General features: G+C 42.1%; 2 long non-coding RNA genes across 2 annotated transcripts; one reads left to right on the plus strand and one right to left on the minus strand.

Moving 5' to 3' along the window:
* Positions 1-6,720: 6,720 nt before the first annotated feature.
* LOC115296721 lies at positions 6,721-17,378 on the minus strand. Its single transcript, XR_003911015.1, has 2 exons — positions 17,260-17,378; positions 6,721-7,037 (listed from the first exon to the last, which is right to left on the minus strand). It is a non-coding gene; the product is annotated as an uncharacterized LOC115296721 (long non-coding RNA).
* A 63-nt stretch (positions 17,379-17,441) lies between these two features.
* On the plus strand, positions 17,442-18,206 carry LOC115296722. The gene is made up of 2 exons (XR_003911016.1): positions 17,442-17,541; positions 17,643-18,206. It is a non-coding gene; the product is annotated as an uncharacterized LOC115296722 (long non-coding RNA).
* Positions 18,207-24,011: the final 5,805 nt, after the last annotated feature.

The raw sequence follows: 24,011 nt of genomic DNA on the forward strand, positions 1-24,011 counted from the left end.
TATCTGATTAACATTTTATCATTTCTGTGATATTTTATTTACTAGTTATTGCCAGCAACACAGGGAGCTGCAAGGATCCCCAAAGCCTCAACTCCACATGGCCCCTGAGATCCCTGTCCCAACCCCCCAGGGTCCCTTCCCAGTCTCCCTGACCCCAGAGAGGACAGATCCCTAGAGGTGCAGCACAACTCAGGTCTGGACCCCAGACATTGGTCACACGATCACCAAAGAGTAAGTCAGGTTGAAAGGTTTTGTTAAAATTTCTGCTTGGAGCCATCCAAGTCAAGTTCATGTGACCATTTGAACAATTCAGAGTGATTCTTCAGCTTTCTTTTCCCCTATTCAACAAAACACTACATTCAGAATAAATGAATCTTCTACCAATTTTTATGACCAATAATTGATACAGTCCAATAAAATGAAGTTTTCTTTCCTAAAATGTACTAATGTATCATGTGCCATGAGTGCACCTTCTCTCCTGGCCTTGTGTTTTATTCATTTTGCATAGTACTTGAGAGTGATTACAAAATGTAACTTATGATGTTCAGCAAAACTAAGAAAGATGAAAATGACTAAACCACTGGAAGATAATACCGTTAAGGTTTGGTGTAGTTGCCCAGACTTATTTTTCTTGACATACACATTTGGGAACTTATGCCTTTGCAAGTAATTATATATAAAAATATAATTGTAACAGGATCTCTTACCGTCTTTCCCTGATCACAAACAGGAGTCTGCATGATCTTTTATAGCTGAATATTCTGACTTATGAAACAACTCCCTTAGTGATAGACAACATTTAAGTGTTTTACCATGTAGGACTTTAGAAACTGCTAACTTATTTCTTTGAATTTAGCTACCAAATAAATATAAGGAACAGAGATGCAGAAAAAGACTGCAAACTATAAGATCTCATGTCATGTTCAGGTTTGCCCCTAGAATTATATGCATGAGTGTGTCTTGCTTTACGTGCAGTTATGCTGGATTACACGCAGGTTCCTTGTTGGGCCACATAGTTTATTTAAGCCCTCTGTTCTCACCAAACCCTAAGTTCTGTAAACTCTCTACTTAGGTGGTTTCTTTTAAGAATTTAATAACTGAAAAAAAAAGTTTTTTAATGTTTATTTATTTTTGAAGGAGAGAGACAAAGTGCAAGTGGGGTAGGGGCAGAGAGAGAGAGGGAGACACAGAAGCCAAAGCAGGCTCCAGGCTCTGAGCTAGCTGTTAGCACAGAGCCCCGATGCAGGGCTTGAACTCACGAACTGTGAAATCATGACCTGTGCTGAAGTCGGAAGCTTAACCAACTGAGCCACCCAAGTGCCCCCAGAGTTTAATAACTTAGTATTTGGGAAGTTTCATTGCAGTTTGTAATTAGTGTCTTTGTGACTCTCTGACCAAAATTTTAGTGTATCTCCAGCCATAATTTTTGGCTCTGAATCAAAACCACCGGAAAGGTGTGCAGCTTAGATACCACCTCCAAAACCCACATTTCACTGGCCATGTCAGCATGGGAGACTGTTCATCAGTAATAACCATGACCCAATAGGTCACTGGGGATACATGATGTAAAAGAACTTATTTTTAGCTCTGCCAAAATATATCTATACACATAAATATATATTTATGTACACATTGTATGTATGCATATACATTATGCATATTACATATATATTACATTACATATATACATTATATTTATACATATTGAAGTATATTACAACACATTTTATATGTATACCTATATACACACATACAGACACACACATATATACACATGAACTGAAATCCTAAACTTCTAGCAATCTTCCCCATTCTTTTGATAATTATTGTTGGGAGTTTTAACTAAAATTTATCAAAGGAATATAGCCTAGAACAACAATTTCTTTTGTTGAGACTCAACTAATAATAGCTCATGCCTACTGCAGCCGCTTCCCCCAGAAGGATCCCCAAGCACCCAGCAGAATACATACATAGAATTAGCATCACTCACCCAGTAGAGGGAGGCATGTGGAATCCGATAGCCATTCTTCACCTGCCATGTTACAAAGCCCAGCACAGTAGGATTTAAGAGCATGATCAAAGAGTGACTTTCCTCACTGAATCTCCAGGGGATTATAGGGTGACAGTATAATTACCCCAGTTAGAATTTAGCCAGCCACAGAATTAACACTACCTCCACTCTTGTAGGAACAAAGAGACGGGAAAGGACCCGAAGGTCTTTAATGGCCAAAAGAGGTCAAGCCCTCAGTTTTATATCTTACCCCTGAGACACATGAGATATTTCCCCCCTGACCAGAATGCCATCCAAGGCTGTCCCTTCTATTTTTTAACTAGACTGAAGAAAATAGTCATTATTTTAATAGTGTATTGCACGTATGTTGCCAAGGCTACCTAGAGACCTCAAGGCCTACAGCCTAGCGATAATCATGATGGAAAAGACAGCGTGGTCCCTCTTGCCACGGTCATGGAAAGAGAAATGTCGTCATCTGCAGGAAAGCCATCTTGTTTGAAGAAAGAAGACATGGGGGATAAAGAGATCTCCTGAAAGGCGAAGATTTTTTCTGGCTGTACCGACATGAATTTTAAACCCTTGACAGTGAAAGGCTTAGCATATTGTGAGATGGGATGGTCCCCAAGATTTTTCTCGTTATCACCCCCCAAGGCAGCCAAAACTACAGTCCAGGCCAGGAACTTCTCTCTCCTCCGCACACGCTCATCCCCATCTCAGTGTCTGTCAAGGTCACTGCAAGGCCAGAGAAGCTGTGGATTCAACCCCGTGCTTCCCCTGGTTCTGTACCTCCGTGCACATACGCAGAAAAGCACGCAGCCTTTCTAGAACTATTTGTAGGCTGTTTTATGAAAGCTGATCAAAAGTTTTCAAGTGTTCGTACACGCTTAATTAGCAGCATCTTGGGCCCTTCCACTGAGATGCAGGAGGCAGCCATGCCCTCAAGAAAAGCGAGCTAGATCTGGGCATTTTCTCCCTTTATAGTAGGAAAGTTTGAAGAATAATTTTACAATTAGGTAACATTAAGAATGATGAAAGCTGGAGAGCGGAAAGCAGCCCGAATTAATTACTTACTGGAGGGTCTGCTCAGGCCTCTTTGGTGGTGTTCATGCTGGTTTTATTATGGCAGATTAACCCCTAGTGTTCAGTGGGAGGGCCCAGTACAGCCACGGACTCGGGGCCTCTGTGCCTCCCCATCACTGGTTCCTCTTCCCCAGCTCTGCTCCTGACCAGCCTTGTCTCCTTAGCATTTTCTTTCTCTTATTCATTTCATCCATCTGATCGCTATGTGGACAGGCTAGTTCTCGAAATAAAACTGCATTTGGAGAACATTGCGGCTGTACCTTCCAGCTATCTGTCTCTCCTCAGCTCTCCGAAGGCAGTTCACATAGATCTCCTCCAGATGGGACAGATGTCTGAATGAATGCCTGGTACAAAAGTCAGTAATGACTGCAACTCTTTTCTGTAACGCTTGTTTCAGAATCGTGTTAAATACTTTACAATGAACAAGGAGTTCTTTTCAGGTTATGAGAAACAGAAAAATGCTTAAGGCATGGCTCCCAACATCAGAATCTCATCTGGAAAGAGAAATACTAATTATAAAAGAGCAAGTTCATGCAATATCTTAGAAAACAATGTCATATTTTTATAAAACATAAAGCTATATATTATATTGAGAGACGCTGCTCTAAGTATGATTGTTTATTCAAGGTAAAAAGTAACTATTTAAAGAAACACAGGAAAACAGTTGTGTCAGTGCCCATGTTATGTATAAAGGTCACTTTGGACTCTATCAATCCAAGAAGACCAGAACATTCTAGTAATGTTAGGACACTAATGAAATTTCTAGCATTCCCTTGTGTTGGGTCAGAAGCTACATAATTCATGTTTGAATATGAAGAAATATGTGCCATTTACTTTCAAAAGAAATTCGAAACCCTTTGATTACAGGCTGGTACACAATAAAACCAAAAACACCGAACAGAAAACCAGAAAAGAACACCTATATGAGAAATCTAGAATAACATAATTTCCATGATTGAGCATTAAATCCAGCACTGGTATTCCTCTGTCCAAGAAAAAATTGGAAGATATTATGAGAATACAGTTCCCATTTCATAATGAAAAGCTCACGCTAGTTTTATCAAAGAAGTAAATATTCCTTATGAAACTATGTTTGAAGAATGTAAGGAATATAATTTCAACAACAATTTTATGAAATGTGAAAGAATCTTTTTCATGTAATTGCTCTTACAGTGAGTCTTTTTTAAAAAATGTTTTTAACTATTTCTGAGAGAGAAAGAGAGAGAGAACTCAAGGAGGGGAGGGGTAGACACAGAATTCAAAGCAGGCTCTAGGCTCTGAGCTGTCAGCATAGAGCCCTATGTGGGTCTTGAATTCACAAACCATGAGATCATGACCTGAGCCAAAGTCAGATGCTTAACCAACTGAGCCCCCCAACTGCCCAGCTCTTACATTGAGTCTTAACAAACATTGAGAGTCAGAAGACAAACAACTCAATAAAAATGGGAATTCCAAGATTTGGCAAGGGTGTGGAATGACTTGAACTCCTATGTTGCTAGTAAGAATGCAAAATATTAGAATAACTTTAGGAAACAGATTGGTAGTTTCCTATAAATTTAAGTACTCTTACAAAATGGTAGAGCAATTCTATTCTTGGTTATTTGCCCAAGAAAAATAAAGACATCCATCCACACAAAGACCAGTATATAAATGTTCTTAACAGCTTTGTAACAAAACCCCAAACTTAGTAAAACCCAAATATCCACCTACTGTTAAATGGATAAATAAATGGTTATATATATCTACACAATAGTATATTCTTTATAAAAGTCAACACAAAGGTGTCCCTACTCTCATGGAGTTTATATTCTTATGAGAGAGACAAACAAGTAAGCAAATAAATATATCTATGAACAGTGACAGGTAGCAAACACTGTTATAAAGAAAAATGAAGGGGATCATAGGATGGAAAATAAAGGGATATGGACAAGTAAGAGTTGCTATTTTTTAGCATTTTAGGCTCGATGGTCAAGGAAGACCTTCTGAGCAAGTACTATCTGAACACAGATGTGAAGAAAAGGAAGGAGTAATCTGTGAAAATACGTGGACGTATCTGGGCGCAGATAACAGAACGCTAAGAAGCCCAAAGAGGGAAGCAATATGGTGTGTCAGAAGAACAGGAAGACATCCCATGTGGGGGGGGGGGAACCACAGGAAGCCAGAGCATGTCTACCACTTGGATAGACACACAGTCATTTTCTATATAGTGTGTTAGACCATCTTCTCAATCTTACATCAATGGCACTAGACTTTAGGACAGTTATTTACATTTGAAACACTTTTATGGCGAAGTACTTTTGGTCTGTCCCCCCAGGGGAGAGTGTTCAAAAGCAGTATTAGTACTATATGTATCATTTGTTATTAACCATAAGCAATTGGTTGGGCAAAATTAGAAGACAGCATATATTTTGAATCCCCAAGAAAACTTTTAAACTGGCGACCACATCTGTAGCAAGTTGGAGATTTTACATAAGATGAATCGTTGCTGTGGAAACATTAACACCACTCCCTCTAGCAACTGCAAGAGCAAGGTGTTTTTACCATCTTCTGATGTAAGGAGGAATCCAGGGAGATGTTATCTCAAGTAATTGTCACTTATTCTTGGAAAAACATCCTCAGAGGAATTGCAGCTCCTAAATCAGTCTTTCATTTTCTCTTACTTAAGGAATGTAAAACTATTTCAAGTCCCCAACCAAGATCTGTGACCTCCTTCCTTTCTTCCTTATTTCCTTCTTTGTGTCCATTTTCCTTCCCTTCTCCCTTCCTTCCTTCCTTCCTTCCTTCCTTCCTACCTTCCTTCCTTCCTTCCTCCTTTCCTTTCTTCCTTCCTTCCTCTCTCCCTCCCTTCTTCTTGTCTCCTTCCTTCCCTCCCTCCCTTCCTTCATTCATTCCTCTCTGCCTGCCTGCCTTCTTTCCTTCCCTCCTTCCTCCCTCCCTCATTCCTTCTTTCCAATATTCATTCCATAATTATTTATTGACCACTTACTATGCATTAGACACTATTCTAAGTGCTGAAGATATTGTGGGGGATAAAGCAGATGAAGTTGCTGATTTATAAACTGTACATTCTAATAAGAAAAGCACATAATAAATATAAGTGAATGAAAGCATACTATATAAATAGTGATAAGTGCTGTGAAAAAAATAATGTTGGATAGGCAGAAAGGCTGTGGGTCAATGTAGTATTTACAGGGGCTCATCAGGGAAGTCTGTCTAAGGATATTTACAGGGACTCATCAAGGAAGTCTGTCTAAGGATTGATATTCAGGTGGGGACCTGAGGAAGTGACAGAAAGAGGAACAGCCACAAGGAAACTGGTGTTAGAACACACTTAGATTATTCACAGAGCTGTGAGAATTCAAGGGAGAGGAGAGAGGGAGAGTGGTAGGCGATGACAAAGCAGGACTCCATTTGTAGAGGGCATTGCCATTCTTAGAAGGACACTGGGTTTTATTTTAAGCATGATTATGGGAAGTGATCAGGTGATTGGATGGCTGACTGGAGAATGACAGGGCCTTGTATGTATTTTTAGAGTCACACTCCAACTGCAAAGTAGATAATATATAGCAGAAATGTTGGTGGAAAGAGTGGAAGCAGGAGAAATTAAGAGGTTACTTCACTATTTCATGTTAGATTTAGACGACTGTGGTCGCCTTCATAATTTATGTAGCATTTGAATTTAGCTTTGAAGGATGGGGTGTCAGGATTATATCTATCTAAATGTAGAAACCCGATTGCAGTGACTTAGCCACATAGAGAATTCAATTTTTCTTCTATGAAATAAAAAGTCTGGAGATATGCATTTCAGAACAGGTGCAGCTGCCCAAGAAAGTCACCACAAAACACAGAGTCTTTTGGGTTTCCTTTTCCGCTATCCTTAATATATGCCGTTCTTCCTCCTAGTTGCAAGATGGTTGCTTCTCCTCTGGGCATGACAGCCACGTTCCTGGCAGAGAGAAGAAAACAGTTGGGAAGAAGTTCAGGAAAACATAGGCATCACAGGTACCCCTCATAAGCTTTTGCTCCTGTTGTGTCAACCTGAGCTGAATGACATGACCAGTTCAGAAGGCATGAGACTCTGAGGGTGGGGATGCCTTTTAATGAGGCACATTTCTACCACAAGCACAGTGGGGGCTCTATTGGTAAGGAGGAAGAGAAAATCAGTGTTTGGTGAGCAACCAGCAGTGTCTACCAATAGAAGGAATGACACAGGTGAGAATGGAATGGAAGGTGAAAAGACCATTCTAGAGAAAGGAGTGGCAGAAGACTAGAATGAAAGGTTAAAAAAAGAAGAAGAAGAAGAACAAAAACAGAAACATGGGCAATCAAAAAGAAATATGGGAAGTCAAAGAAGTCTGTCGTTTAGTGGCTCTGTCCTAGGGGTAGTACCTACTAGGTAAATCTAGAAACTTAGCTGATATGAGCCCAGGGGAGTGTAAAAGGTATTTATGCAGGAGGCAAACTGATGCCACAGCAAATTAAGGAAAATCAAAAGATGGTCCTTACAATAACAATCCTTCACCCTTGGGAAGCTAGTAAAGACACACTGAGATAATTTGTGTGAAGAGGTTAGTCCCGTTCCTGGCACGTGGGAGCTAAGACCATTATCATATGATACCCCCACATGGAGAAGGGCCACAGGTAGGGTGCACCAAGAGAGGGAATGAGAGTAGGCAGCAGGTTGTATCAAAGACAAGTTCACGATCTTACAGGAAATGTCTAACAGCCACAATGGAAAACTAGAAGAAGGACTGTAGCTGTTTCTCATGGATTGGGAGGTAGGGGGGAAGGCTTCAAAGATGTTCATTTTGGTCCATATGGTAGAGAAATGATGATATCAATATGGCAGAAAATTTTAGTAATACATTGATTCATGCAGAAGTAAATGCAAGGTATTTTCCCCACTCCCACACCAATTCTTTGTGTTCTGAGCCTGGGCTCTCTGACCTAAGAAAAGGGCTAATAAACTGTTTATTGCAGGGCTAAAAACAGAGACTGAAAATACTATAAGACAATCTCTCATTCAGTGTTGTAGGGAGTTTAGATCTACTAAGGTATGCTTGGGATGGGAGTTGGTTAAAGACCAAAAAGAGGAGATAAAGGGTTTGTTTCCACAAGACTAGGAAGGTCCTTGTGGTTCTAGGAGGGATGGGCGCCTCGACTTCCTCTCAAAGCTCAAAAGCTGAGGTGTTCTTTTTGGGGTTGACACAAGACTGGGAAGATAGGGGTTATCGAAACTGGTAGGTGGGATGCAAGGCACAGAGAGGCGAGACAGCAGGCGGTGGGGGGGAGGGGGGTGGTGCCGAGGAGCCATGGGGGAAAGGGGCCCAAATGACAGGTCTAAGCCGCGTCCCCCATGGGGGCCGGGATTGGAGTGGGGGCAGGCCCCTCCCCTCGGGGACAGCTGCTGCTTCCCCGACAACAGCATAGTGAGACACCGGGGACGTCCACGTCACATCAATATCGGCCTACTCAGGTCACTCGATCGAGAGATGGAGAAACCACCCTCTGTAATACATTTTGGGTGCTTCGGAAAAACCGTTTTGCCTATCATTGTCTGAAGAGTCCAGGAGTCTAACAAAACGGAATGCTTCATTTTAAAGGTTCAGTGATTTCTTACTTCCAGCGAAATCGAGAAATTAACCATCCCAGCTCCTCACCCTGTGACCCTTCCAAACTGTAAAGAGGACAAGTGTGAACGGCCACGCTACTTTAAGGGCCTGCAGGTCAGGTTCGCTTCCATCAACTAAAACAGACCCATGTTAGGGAGTCCAGATTTAAAATGTCATTTTAAGGTTTTATGGTCGGACCATAAAACAAAACAGATTTATGATATAAATAAAATAGAGCTCCTTTCTTAGAGCTTGCTCACAAAAGCCCTCTTTTCTTTTTTTTTTTTTTAAAGTCCTGGGTACTCCACTCCTCTTTGGGGCCATGCCCTTTGTTGGAGAGGAACACGTGTCACCCACCTATCCTTTGGGAGAAGAGAAACAGCCCGCCTGTTGGCTCCTCTTTTTTCTATTGGTGTCGTCTTAATTGGTCCCAAGCTGATAGGGAGAGAGAAAGGCTGGGATTCTCACCTGGAGAACTGACTTCCATTATGACCAGAGAGCTGGGAAATGCTCGGGGGAGGGAAAATGCCTCCCCTCACCGTGGGGAAGAACACTTCTTTAACACACACACCCAGTGCAAGGAGCACGCGCTGGAGCAAGACATTTCTCGTGCACATCAAAGAAGTGAAGCTGCTACCAGCTGCCCCTGTGCTTTGCTCAGTCCATTTTTGGTTAAACTAATTGAATCTCCCTTTGATACTCTCCAACCTCATTTCAGGCTGGCAGATAGCAGTGCCATAGGCGGCACAGTTCCATGTATGAATTGGCTGCCAGACCTGCTGCAGTCAACTCCTTCTTGAACTCTCTGTGTGCTAGTTCAGAGAGCACTCTTCTACCATCATCCCACCATGGCACTTCCAAATGGCTGGATATAATTGGGTTCAGAGGAGTTCAAAGCCTTGCTCCAGCATCCTTGTATCAAAGCTCATTGAACAACAGGGGAACTGTGCACTGAAATGCAGGCATGGGGTGAGGAGAGTTATTAGTGGAATACATTCAAATCTGTCACGCTAGATTCCTGGGTACACAACTGGGTTTTGGTTCAGCTTTTAAGAGTTCAGGTGTGGTCCCCAGGAGATGGCTCCGATAATCGCTGTAAAAATATCTCATTTGTACTAATGCACTTTGCCTATTTCATAGCAGATCCTTGTGAGACTAATTTACATTTTTTTTAAATGTCAAGGCTTTCTCCAGAGATTGTTCATTCATTATATTTATTTTCTTGGACATGATTTTAACAAACCTTCCCCTGAAGAGCTTGCGGCTATTAACTTAGCTGAACAGTCGCTCAAAGGAGAGTTAAAAGCAAATGGTCTAAGGGAAAGGATTGGGCCACAGCACCCCAAGGGTATTCATCTGCCCCCAAACTCATTTCATTGATTCTTCATTCACAGGCCATGAGCGAGAAGAGAAAGAGGAAAAGACTTCTGTCATTCAGTGGGATGGTAGATTCCAACCACTGCTGAATGTGAAATTCTGCCACATTTTCAGGTTTGTGGGAGGTACTTTAGGACTCTTAGAACAGAAATCATGTTAAAGAGTGATATCCAGGGACCCAGGAAGGGCGTGATGGTGAGCATGAATTATATGGGTGTCAGATGGTTGCATGATAGTCTTCCTTTAATTAGAACGTATTCTCAAACTCTATTATAGTAATAGCCCTGGTCACCATACATTCCAAATACGTGTTGTCCATCTCCCACAGTTAAGACCAGGAACTCCTATAATTAAAGTGACCCTAAATTTCTCCTTGAAAAGGTCCTTGTCCAATGGAACTTGTACAAACTTGGACTAATGGAGGAATAGCTTCTTTAACCCAACTGACAGACGCTATCTGTCCCCCATTCAAATACTTTCAAGGCTGGAAAGTCCCCCTTCTCTTAAGGCATCTGTGTTCTTTTTAGTAACAATATGAATTATTATAAAATTGTCCCTTCATGGTACTGAATCTGCACCCAGGATATTCACTGTTTCAGTGGATCTTTTGGGACACTAGACAATTATTTACTCTCATTTTTACAAAAATAGGTCTTCCACTTAAAGAAATAAATTGTTATTGCTCATTCACCATCCTCATAGTTCATAAATATTTATTGGGTCCTAGGACATGGCAGGTGTGGGCTGGACGCCAGGGACATGATGGTGTCTCTCTTCCTACAGCACTCAGCATCTAGTGAGAAGAACTACAATAATGCTAAATGCCCTCTTTCCCTTAATACACTCCTCTCTCCAGATAAAATGTTACAAGTCATTTACTCCTTTCTAAATAAAAACAGCAGCCTCCCATCCACCCTCTGGCACCTCTTATGTTGACGTCACTGACTTGTGTTACCTAGAGATGAACACAGATCTTCACATTCTGTTCCAATATTGTCTATTCTGGGGTTTCAGCCTAATCCAGCATTCGTGGGATGCACTGTTGTCTAAGATTTGGTTTATGTTGACCAAAACTCATTCTATCTTGTTCCAAAAGATAGGGAAAGGGAGGAGAAGGTGAGGGTGGGAGAGGATGGCTGAACTTAATTGATACAATCAATCCATCCCCTTTTTACAGTATTAGTGAAAGGAGTCTAAACTCAGCCCCTAAATAATTTTGGTGAGACACCTTTCAGAATGTCACTCCCCACATGCCTCAGGCCACTTTGATCTGCCCGGCAACATGGATACTTGGAAATCCTAACAGTTGTGGTTTTTCCCATGCACCTAATGAGAGCACACTATCATTAATAATTAACTGCATTTACCTAGGCAGTTTCAAAGCAGGCTTAGCAAGAAAGAAAATAATACAAGTCATAAAATTGTCTGGCGCTCCCCTCTTATTCCCCCTCCCCCTGGGGTCCATATCGATTGTGCCTCTCAGCTGAGGTCATACAGGCAACGGCTCCACCTTCCCTGATCTTTTCAGAAATTTTTCTGTTGTCACTTCAGAGTGACCTGCCTGACCGCCTCTTCCAAAACAGGGTGCCTCTATTCTTAGCATCTGTTTTTTCTCTTACTTTGCTTTATTTCCCCCTGGTACTTGTAACTAACTAAAATGATATTATTTAGCATTGTTTGTTTATCAACCTATTCCATCTCCTCCAATAGAGCTCAGCTCCAGGAGGCCAGCAACTCAGTTTTGCTCAACACAGAATCTCTAATACTTAAGAGTGTCTTGTATTATATCCTGGGTACAACAGAGTTGTTTCCCAGATGACAGAATGGATGGATGAACGTGTTAAGTGGAGGAAGAAACACCTGCTCAGCCTCATCTGATTGGGCCTGGGTCTGAAGACAAGCAGCTGCCTGCCCAGCTCTATGTTTTCAGTGTAACTGAAATACTATTTCACTACTGCTGTGCCTCATCAGGTCAGGAAAGATTGCAATGAACCCTCAGAACCCTCACTCGAAATCTGTGGGGAAAACAATGTCCACTGAAAGATTCCACAGTTTCCCAGGGTCACCTCCAGCCCTAAGCCCCTTCTTCTACTGAACCAGTATAGTGCTTCGATAATCTCAGCCTTGGAATTCAATTTTCTTACATTTCCACAGAAAGCTACTCACATGCAGCACCATGGAGAGGTCTGAAGACCCAAATAGGCAAAAAAAAAAAAAAACCCCCAAAAACCGAAAACATAACACAAAAATAAACAAAACAAAACAACCCCCCAAAACACACAAGAACAAAACAAAACAAAAACAGAAACAAAAACAAGAAAACCAAAACAACCAAGCAACCAACTAACAAAAAACAGCCCTCAAATATAATATGAAAAACCTTCATTTCTCAGTTGCTCTACCATGTGACTCAGCGCCTCTTTTTCTCTCCATCCAGTTCTCATTTTACAACTTTTCCCTGCCCTTTCAGGAGCAAAGAATTCTGCTTTCTAATGCAGAGAATAATTAGGCAGTTTCTACTGTCCGCCTCCAAACTCAGCTTCAGCCCTCTCTTTGTATATGCGAAGACCAGTGAAAAAGTGAGTTATTGATCAACATCACCTTGTCCTCACTGTCCCAGGCAGAATTCTAAAGATGCCCTCCCCAAGGTTCCTGTTCCTGGCTATTAAAATGAAAACAAATGGAGTTACTATTGGGAAGATATTGCAGGTAGATGAAGCCCCCCAGTCAGCTGACTATAAAATGCAGAGATTATCGAGGTGGGCTTGATGCAATCAGGTGACCCATTTAACAGCAGAGAGTTTACTCTGGCTAGTAGCAGGAGAACAAGTCAGAGAGATTCGGAGCACAGGGAGATGTGACCTACTGTTGATGGTTTGAAGATGGAGTCACCACGTGAGAAGGTGAAGTTCAGCGGCCTTGAACTGACAGAGGCCTCCACCTAACAGCAGGCAAGAGAGCAGAAGGCCTCTTGTGCTTCTTCAAGCACAGGAGACTAAATTTGGCCAAAATCTGATTGAGGTTGAAAACAGATTCTTCCCTAAAGGCTCCAGAAAAAAACCCAAGGCCAGCCAACACCTTGACTTCAGCCTGGCAAAACCCTAAGCAGAGAACTCATCTGTGCCATGCCAGATTTATGACCCATAGAACTCTGAGTAATGAATTTGTGTTGCTCAAAGTTGTTACATTTGTGGTAATTTGTTAACAGCAATAGTTAACTAACACAATCACCATCATTTCCATCTCTCATTACGTCCCACGCCCTTTGCTAAGCACTTTACGTAATTATCGCATCTAATCCTGGCACCAACCGCTACTTGGATGATACAAACATCCTTATCTTATAGGCCACAGGGGCCTGTAGAGAGCTGGAATCTAGACATACATGTGTGAATGGTAGAACCGCAGTTCAAATCCAAGCAGCCAAGGCTCTTAACCAATATGGGTTTCTGCCTCCTTAAATTACTACACGTCCGGTGCCACTCTGTGACTTCTACAGAGAGCTCCTTCTTCCTCCTTCCCAGATTCTCTGGGAAGTACTCTTTCTTTCTTCCAATTACCCAATTGGATCATGACCTTCTTCAGATAAACTGCTGCCTGCTGCCTCAAACCCCAAGACCTTTGCCCACAACGAACTAGCACAGAAGTAAATATGTCTTGGTGAGGGCAACATCATTTGGGAAGCAACACGGATTTCCACGCACGACTCAAAGGCCAGCTTTCACGTCTGCTGTTTTGCAGGGAGGACCTCATCACAAAGCTTTGGACATTCTGGCACATTTCAGTGGTATCTGGATCATGGGCTCAAATGCCTGATGAGCCACCAGAAACTTGACCTTCAAAATGCAGACTGGACCTCAGGATGAGTTGCCCATATGGTAACTCAGAACACTAGCTCCTGAGAATGTGTGCGTGTGTGCATGTGTATGAGTGTGTGCATACACACATGGGTTGCTCCTTTGCACTATAGTTTCATAAAAGTTTTCTGTATCCTAAGCTTCACAGATTGCACATGCCTTGCATATTGGGCTTTGGTGTCTTGATCTGAAGCTAACCAGAAAGGCCAAGTCCAAAGGGAATTTAAAAGATACATACTGCATTGTCCCAGGAGAATAATAAATCGCTTGACTTTTAGAGAGCAAGGGACCGAGAAAGGAAGATACTCAATGGAAACTATGTAGGATTTTAAGATTATAGCAGAATTTTTTACAGAGAAATGTTTAAAAAAATACCCTTGTAACTTAAATGCTCCTATTCTTCCTTAATTCAAACAAACTAAAAAAAATCATGATATTTCTTGGAGGCAAGATGGCCTTCTGAGCAGAGACAGCAAATGAAATTAAGTTTTGGTTTGGGTGATAATCTGGTAAATGGAGCTCTAGGCTACCCTTGCTATTTTCATGCTTCCTATCAAGGTAAATATGGAATCAATGTCTTTCAGAAGTAGTGCTAATGAAAGAGAGAAAAGTATTTTCCTTTGCACTTTGGTGGAATTCCAAAAGAATCCTATTATTTCAGGAACATTCTATACTAAAGTATATTGTCTCAGTAGGTTCTCTTCTCCAAATTTAGATTTGATCCTCAAGAATCTTATAAATCCTGTGGCTGAAGGAAAAATATGTTGGAGGGGGACTGAAGGGGTTCATTTCAGTTACACATGATAAAAAATATCCACCAATGATACGGATGGTAGTTGATGCTGTCAAAGTTGTATGTATGAGTGGGAGTTTCTGGAAAGGGGGCTGAGTCAAGGCCAATCGGTTAGAAAAAAGTATCAGAGGAAAAATTTGTGACAGAAATTGAGGTGTATATGATCTCACAGAAGACTGTGAGTCTCTCTAGCCTGAATTTCCAAACCCAGATTACAGTTGATTCTTTAATAACCTCCAACTCGAAGGAGTACTGTAAATAACTTGAATAACTAGTAATTCTTACTCCTCTTAGAACCTAGTATAAGTTACATGGAGGAAAATACTACATAATGATAAAAACAGGGCTGTGATATCAGTTACAGCTGGATTCAAAGTTTGGCTTAACCAAATTATGTAAATTAGTGCCAGTCATTTAACTTTTATGTATCTGCTCTTCTGTTTTCTATATCATGGCAATAAGAGTGATGTAAGACTGAAATGAGATCACTTATATAACATGATGCTTGGTATGGTGGTTGCACTTAGAGGAAACTGAATATGTTGACTATTGTTAAGTAAAAACAGAACAGTCCCTGACAGTAAATACAGAGAATATGTAGAGAATTAGCCAGTCTTGCATGGTTCACATACATGTAACACATTAAAAGTGAATAAAAAATATGAAATGATCACTAGGTTGTGATAAGATGAAGGAAATATGATAGAATGGATCAGGAGAATGAGAAAAAGACAAAAAAGAATCCTCCTCAAGATCTTAGAAAGATCTTTCATTGATGTCCAGGTCACCCTTTCCCAATTTCCAAGAAACAAGACACAGAGCTGAAGGGTGGACATCCCTGTTTTCAGTTGCCATCACTGCGGGTCATGAGCAGCTGTGACAAATCCAAAATGGTCTTCAGTGCTGTGCAGCTGCAGCTCGGCTTCCTTTTGCAACTATGTTGCTGCTCCCAGCCTCTTCCTCTGTTTTCCCAGGAACCAGGTAGAAGTCTATCCCCGTATATTTCAGTGTCTGTATTAACACTGAAAACAGAGATCCAGAGTAATCTCCCCTCCAGACAACACTGGTTAGAGAGAAATGGTAGATTAAAACCAAAACAGGCACTAAGAACTAGAAAGATGCAAATTGAAAGACTAGGAACACAGAACCATGAAGACTTTTGGTAGACACAGATGTCAGAAGGCAACCCAGAGGAGGTCTTCAGAAGGTGAGGCTGACATTGACAATCAAGGGTTTAACAGGAACCAAAGGTGCAAAGCAAGATCATCCAGAGGAAGGGTTGCCAGAGTCAGCAAATACAAATACAGGCTGCCCAATTAAATTCGAAGAACTGAAAGTGATTTCTTACTACAAATATCCTGTGCACAGTTTGGGACGTACTTCTCCTAAAAAGATATGTGTGTTTTATCTGGAATAATTTAAATGTAACCTGGGTGTCTTTGTTTTACAAGCAAGCCCATCATGAATTCATGAGCCATTAGGTAGTGTGTGGTGAAACCAGATCAATATCAGTGAACTATCAGAAAAGGCAATGGATGGGGAGGGAATTGCAGGGATGAGGGGGGAAGATAAGAACAGTTATGGTTGGAGATGCCAAGAGCAGGATAGGCTAGGTATCAGCATCAGGGTTGTGAATTAAGTGAAAACCAAGAGCCAGGAAAGGAACAGAGAGGACAGAGGGAGCTTGTCAAAGACCGACGTAGTGGTTCATCCTAAGCCAGCCACAAAAGTCTTGTGTCATGGGTTTGTAAAATTCCAGGGCATTCTACCCTGATTCTTAGTAGAGCTCTCCTTTCCTCTCCTCCTGACAGGAAACTGCGACCTTAATATATTTAGAGAAAGAGTTATTCCAACCAGTAAGCTTTCATGCTTCCCACTAGGAGAGGCAGTCTTTATTGATAGGGACAGCCAGGCCACCATTTATGCATTAATTCAGTAAAGATTATTGAGTGGCTACCTTATATCAGACACTATTCTGGATGCCAGATTGGTTAATCAAGCATATTTTCATCTCAGCCCAACTTCACCAAATTCACTAGGGGTGCTTCTTAAGAATGCAGATTCCTGGGCCCCTCACCAGCTCTAATCATCTCCATAAGAGTCTGGAGAGTTGCACTTTCACAATATTAGAATCAGTGACCTACCGACTGGTTAATAGAAAAACATATGCCAGTGCCTTCGACTCGTGAGAAATCTGTAGGAGAAAAACAAAATGCAGATACAGGCACTTGGAAAATGAGATGTCGTTAGGCCAGCACCAGGTGAGGTTAAAAGGCTTGTCCAAGCCCCATGGTGGGTAAATGATTGAGAAGGGAGTCCCATCCAAGTGTCCCATTTCAAAGTACAGCTCTTGCTCCACTGTGATATGCTACCTTCTAGACTCCATGACTCAAAATAGGATTCTCCTGTCATGCTCTCCAGCCACCGCGATGATGCAATGCTGTAACAATGGGTTTTCATGGTGGCCGGAGGAAGGGGCAGTTACTCATTCTCATGGTCTATAAGAACCTGCTCTCTGTTCTCAGTCACCTGTAAGTTTCCCTCGAGGCTGAAGTGAACCTCCACTTTTAAGGCTCATGAGACTTCGTTGCCAACAGAAGGAGCTCTTGATTCACAGAGAAGCTCTGCTCTTCCGAGCGTGTCACAGAGCCACTCTGACGTGTCACAGGGCCACTCTGACATGTCACAGAGCCACTCTGATGTGTCACAGGGCCACTCTGATGTATCTCCGTGCAGCACAGGGAAGCGAAGCCATGTTCCATTCAGTAATGCCTGCCTTCTGAGACTCTTAAAGCTCTCAACTGGCAAGAGGTGCTTGTTCCCACAGTTTCTCTGTGAAATAAGAAGAGGGTGAGGAGATGGTTTCATTCCCATTTTACAGGTAGAAAAACCAATGGGAACTTTCTTTTCAGGGCTCTCAGGGAAAAGAAGATAAAAATTGAGCACAAACACCTACCTCATTGCTTACTCTACCATCCTATGGAGAAGGCCTTTCCACATTTTCCATCTATCTCCTTCCTATAGGGAATATATTGCACTTCCTTGTCTTTCCAACTACTGCTCCCAGATCAGGATGGCAGAAGTCTACAGCTAATACAGTCAGAAGGAAATTAGGATGAAGAATGTTCTCTATCTATTCAATGCTCATCAGCCTTCAAGGACCCAATAGAAACACTACCTCTGAGTCACCTCATTTCTACCATGACCTTACAGAAGAAATATCTCCGGTGTCTCCTGTCCCATTTTGTGAAAGAAGAAACGGAGACTCAGAGAGGCAGGTGATGAGCTCATCATCCAGCAGGTGTAAGTGGCAGGGCCAAGAAGACCAGCTCACCTCCCTGATCCCAGGCCTGGAGCTCCTACCACTGAAGTGAACTCTATACGCAGGTCTCTTGCGAGTTTTTGCGTTCAAAGGTCTTTCTCTGTTTCATTTAAGTGGCTGTGATGCTTCTTTTATAAAAGAATGTTTGCCCCAACCCTGTCTAAAGCTTTGCAGAATGCATTTGGGTGGGAGTGGGGGTTTGGAATTCAAAATTTACCAAGTCTGACATCTATGAATAAGTAAAAGTACAAGGGGTCATAGCTGAATGGGAAAATGAAAAATAGCATACCAGATAAGCTTGGATTATTATAAACTTAGATTATTATAGCTTCCTCAGGTTTTTTTATAAGTAGAGTCTTTTTTAACTCATAAGAAATATTCATATATATATATATATATATATATATATATATATATAGACACTCCCTCATAATAAACACAGAAGCACACTGTTCCCAGAATCTTTGGCTTGGCTAAAATATGATGATATTCTTAGTTCTTAGTATGGGGGAAAAAGCCTCTGAACACTCCAGGCTTTTTATAGCTGCGGCTCAGGGGCAGGATTTGCTGCAGTAGCAGTCCTGGATAGCAAAGGAGCCAAATAATGCTAATGGGGCAAACAGAATGTAATTGCTTATGTGTGCTGGTTATATCCTGAAACAAATTGTTTCTTAATGCTGAGGTCAGACAGGGTTTAATTAGGAGAAATACAATTGGTGTAAAATTTTGCAGCAGGCTGCTTGTTTGGTGTCATGCCAAGTCAACATCTAGTCTCTCCAAATGGAAATTTTCATTAGAGGCCATTGGCAGCCCTAGTTAGGCTGAGTTTCAACTTTTCCAAGTCTCCTGGTAACGTAAACCTGAAACTCAGCATATCGCTTGCCTAATAAAGGGCTGTCCCCCTTGCATTCACAAACCCTTGAACATGTGCACACTGTCTTTCTCCATCTTTCACGTACCCAGCTGCCCCGGTTCCCCCACTAGCAAAATACACACTTCCCATGGGAGCTAGATGAACCCAAGCAATCGTCCTCTTCTCCTGCCCATTTTTTCTCCTTCCACATCTCCACAATAATAATAATCTTTGGTCAGCATTCTATTACCTGAAAAATATTTTCATATGCATCAACTCATCTAACCTGACCAATAAACCCCAGAGGTGAGCAGTTTTTATATTTATAGATAGGAAATGCATTGAAGGTCACGTCGATGATTGGCTCAGAACAGATCTCAAAACTTTCTATTTAGGTCCTGGACTTAACTAAGCCACAGAATTCTGTGTGCACGCACACACACACACACACACACACACACACACACACACGTAAAATAGAAGATATACTGAAAAATCTGCATTTGTTCACGTCAGTGAAGCAAGCGCAAAGCACCTGTTTGTTATTTCCTCTTTCTGCCACTTGATACAATATCTGTGAAGAAGTAAGAGTGAAAGGTGTTATTATACAAAGCTGCACAAATTTCCCCAAGATTTTGCAAACACTCTTTATTGGATGTGACCCTTTCTTTCACTGCCCCCTCCACACCTGTCTTCTCATACTCTCCAAGATCTCCGTTGATGCCTGCGGCAGTAATACTGCTATTTACATTAATTTTAAGAGCCTAGATCTTCACACCTTCAAGGATAAGGTTTTATCGGTGTTTCTAATATAAATCCCGTGTCTCAAAAGTGTTTAATTTATTTGGAAAATTCTGCTGCTAGGCTGCTATTGTTTCTCTCTCTTCCTCTTTTTATTCCTTCCAGCTGAAGGCAGTTTTCATTACAGTGACAAAGACCCCACTATGTTAAAGAAAATTGCAGAGAGAGACCCCAAAAATCCATCTACCCCACAAAAATCTAAGTCATTTTCCCCTGCAGTGTCGTATCAGCAGTAACCGTCATGGGTTTAAAGACATACGGGGCCAAGTCTTCATTTTTATATGTGGTTCTTATTTGCTGAGACACGGGCTCCTCGAGAGTTGAGCTACATTTCATTTAGGTGCTGGGCCTCTGGGCCCGTGCTAATGTGCCCGGTTAGGGTCAAGGTAAAGCTCTGCACAGGGCAAGCAATTACTAAGCAATCCTTACTCCTCAGCCCTGCTGGAGCCAGAAGGCCATGGGCAATCCCATCGGAACGGGGAGATTTCTCAGCTGCCTAGGACTCAGTCCTACAGCAGGTTAGAGACTGGAAGTTATAGCAGCTCTTCAACCACGCGAGGTCTGGCCCAGACTTCTCACGAATCTTCCTTTCCGCCGGCTGAGGTCTGGCTCAAACTACACTTGGTTTTAGACCACGAATACCCCTCTTTCACATCAAGCTTACACTGCCGATGAAAATTTGTCTTAAATTTGTTTTCTACATGATTTAAATTTCTTGCATTTTCCCATCTTCCAATATTAGTATTAGTCCAGTTAGTTATTCCATAATGCTTGTTCTGAAATTGTACATTTGTTTCAGTGCAATTGATATCCTAGGGGAACAGATCATGAATTCTGCATTTACTGCTGCTCAGTTTCGTGCCCGCGAAACAGAAAACTGCATCCAGCTGCATAGGAATACTTGCGCACGTACCTCACATCTACTGGCCATCCTGTTTTACTATGTGCATTATCCCACAGAGCTACATTTTTGTCATTCTTTTGTATCTGTGAACGTTTCTTTTCACACACACATACACACACACACGCACACACATACACAGGACGAAACAGATACAAAAACACACACTCATTCAACATCTCAAGCCTGCCTAGGCGTCCTGGTTCAAAAAGCCAAGCAGTCTGTGTAAAAAGGAAAACACTAACTGTATATAAATACTTGAAGTGGAAATTGCTAAATCCTGCAGAAGAGCTCCTGTTGGTGTGAGTAGTGGCTGGGTGAGTGATTTCAAACATTGCTACAATTTTCAAATCCAAAACAGAGTTTCCAGGTAATACAGAAGTTAATTAAAGAGAAAGGCTGTACCCTACATCAAATTTTCAGTTCTGATGAGACAGGGACCTGTTACAAATGTATGCCTTGAAGAACCTTTATCTTAACGGCAGAAAAAAATATTCTCCAGGATGTAAGGCTACAGAAGTTCGCCCCACTGTGATGTTCTGTGCCAGCGCTGAACCACGCCCACCTCTAATCCAGCCTCCCTGCTTTCCGTGTGATTTCGGGGAAGCTTCTTTTCACCGCCTCGCAATTAATCACAGCCCTTCCAGAGCCCGCTTATCAAACTACTCGCTTTTTTTTTTCAGGGCGAAGTGCCCTATTTATCACCAGCTTTAACACTTGTGAACTGGGCTCTTTTGTTTTTGATGCATCACCAGAAAAAGGTTTTGAATGCTCTGTCCCCATCCGATTTTTTTCCATAATCCCGACAGGTGTCTTGTGCAATTTTGCACGGCTTGATGATTTTTTAGAGGCACGTATGTCCATCACAGTCAAAGTGACTATGCTTGCTTATTGTCTGGGCATGGCAATCGCCTTCAAATATTTGAAATATCATGGGTTGGGGGGCACTTGGGGGGATCAGTCTGTTAAGCGACTGATTTCGGCCCAGGTTATGGTTTCACAGTTCATGGGTTCGAGCCCTGCATGGGGCTCTGTGCTGACAGCCCAGAGCCTGGAGCCTGCTTTAGATTATGTGTCTCCCTCTCTCTGCCCCTCCCCCACTCATGCTCTGTCTCTCAAGAATAAACAAACATAAAAAAATTGAAATATCATGGGTTAGAAATTTCAGATCAAACATGCCCAGAACGAAATTTCTGAGTATTCCATCATATTCTGTGTCATCCACAGCTCTTTTCGTCTGAGTTACAAAGTGGCATCGTCCCTTCACTGGCCCAGCCGAAAAGCCCAAGAGTTGTCTTTGAGTCCTCTCTTCACCTCACCCCACATCCAGTTGGTCTTATCTTCAGACAGTATTGCTTGTCAACATCCCCACTGCTTCTAAGTCACTGGATTATTCTAATAGCCCCAATATTTGTCTCTTTCCTCCACTTTCGCCTGACCTGAATCCCTTATCCAATCTATTCTTAACCCCAGAGCCAAAGTTCCTTACGTATGAGTCAGGGTCATGCTACTTCTCGACGACTCTCCAGTGGCTTCACATCTCATTCTGATTGGGAGCCTGTGGTGGACAGGACATGCACCGCCCACCTGTCCTACCCAGGGGTTTCCTCCACAGAGTCTCCTCCTCCTGCCCCAACCCAACTGAGGGGACGTTTGCCGTTCCTCTGCACACCAGGTACAGCCTTTTCTCGAATCGTGTGCTCTGGCTGTGCCCCTGCCTTAAATGGGATTCCTCCAGGTACCTATGTGGCTCACTCACTCGTTTATTTCCGGTCTCCGCTCAAATGTCATCTTTCCAGCGCATTATTTAATCTAGAACCTCCTGCTCTAATGCGACCATCCTCCCTTCTCTACCTTGTTTTCCTTACTAGCATTATCATGTCTCCCTTCCCACATAAGTTTCTTGTTTTGTTTACCACCTTCTTCCTCTAAAACAGAAGTCCCCTGAAGATGGATATTTTGTCTGTTTTACTCACTGTTGTGTGGGTGAAGCCCAGCTCCCAGAACAATTCCTGACACATAGTTTATGCTCAATAAATATCTGTTGAGTAAATGAAATAAGGAGTTGGTCTCTGTGTGAGGGAACTAGAGGGACAGTGAGGACCAATGAGCAGACGTCACCAAGGTGCTCAATCTAAGGAACCATATTTCAAATACCCAGTGTGTTAAGAGCTCAGAACAGAAAGTCCTCTGTCACTCGGGGGTCCGTGGTGGGGGGGACCTGTTACACCAGGAATGGCTGACATGGTGAGGTGATTGCTACATCGTGTCCCACTGGAGGAGAAACCACACCCGAGATTGCTTTCCACAACAAATGCCGAGGATTCCTGCCTTTTGTGTTGAATTCCCTGCTATTTGCATTCATTTCTCAGAAAAGGCTGCTATACCCTCAGTTTTCTCTTAACCAGTTAGGAATAGAGGAAGGAAGTTACGTTATCAGGAAAAAATATACTCCATGAAATATGAGTTCCACATAATCCACCTCTAGCCTGCGTGTCCCACCTGCCTCCAAGAGCTACGGTAAGCCCATTAAATAAGATTTTAGAAAAATAACCTATACAAGAAAAATGTATCATAGACAAGGCAAAAAGATTTTTATACAATATACAGTGGTGCTCAGTCTGACATCCGCTTTTGACGTGTACAACTTCTGTATATCAGTGCCACAAAATGAGGTCTCTGTCAAAGATGTTTAGGATCCATACATACAACTTTTATCCACAGGAAAAAAATAATCCGTTATTGTTGAAAGGGAAAGTTGTATTCCTGGGTTAAGGTACGTTTGCAATAGGTATCTGTTGCTGTTATCATAAACAATATCTCAGCGGACGTAATGGCCCCCAACCAATTCTCATATAATAGCAATACCAATCTTGATAAAGTTTATCAAGGTTTACAAATTTACTTCCCTTCCCAGGACACATATACATTTTAACCCATATAAACAAACATCAAGGAGGCACAAAAGATGAAATTCTAAGAGGCACATGCAACCAAATAAAACCAAATCAGGAAAGCTCACCACGGTTAAGAAAGCCGAATACTGAGGATTTTCCACTCTGTCAGCCCAGCCCGCAGGGTTAGGACACCTGTTTGCTGCTTCCCAGTGTTCTTGCTTTTATGGTCTCTCCTGGCCACTGTCAGCGGCCCCAGGTACAAGAGACCCAGCCAGAGGCACAGAAGAGCTCCAAGTCCTTTGGCTACTTCCAAGTGACTCCTTTGGGGTGGATTTCTATCAGGGAGAAGCATAAAGAAAGGAATTAAAGGAAAATAGGTCCTTGGGAGTAATGGGAATTTTCCACCTCACTTTCCTAATTTTCTAAGAGACAGACAGCTCTCCGGATATCAGTCTGCAGGTGGATCAACAGTCGGTGTATGTAGGGTGCTGGCCGCCACACTCAGTC

This window comes from Suricata suricatta, chromosome 7 (assembly GCF_006229205.1).
Source record: "Suricata suricatta isolate VVHF042 chromosome 7, meerkat_22Aug2017_6uvM2_HiC, whole genome shotgun sequence".
Classification (NCBI taxonomy): Eukaryota; Metazoa; Chordata; class Mammalia; order Carnivora; family Herpestidae; genus Suricata; species Suricata suricatta.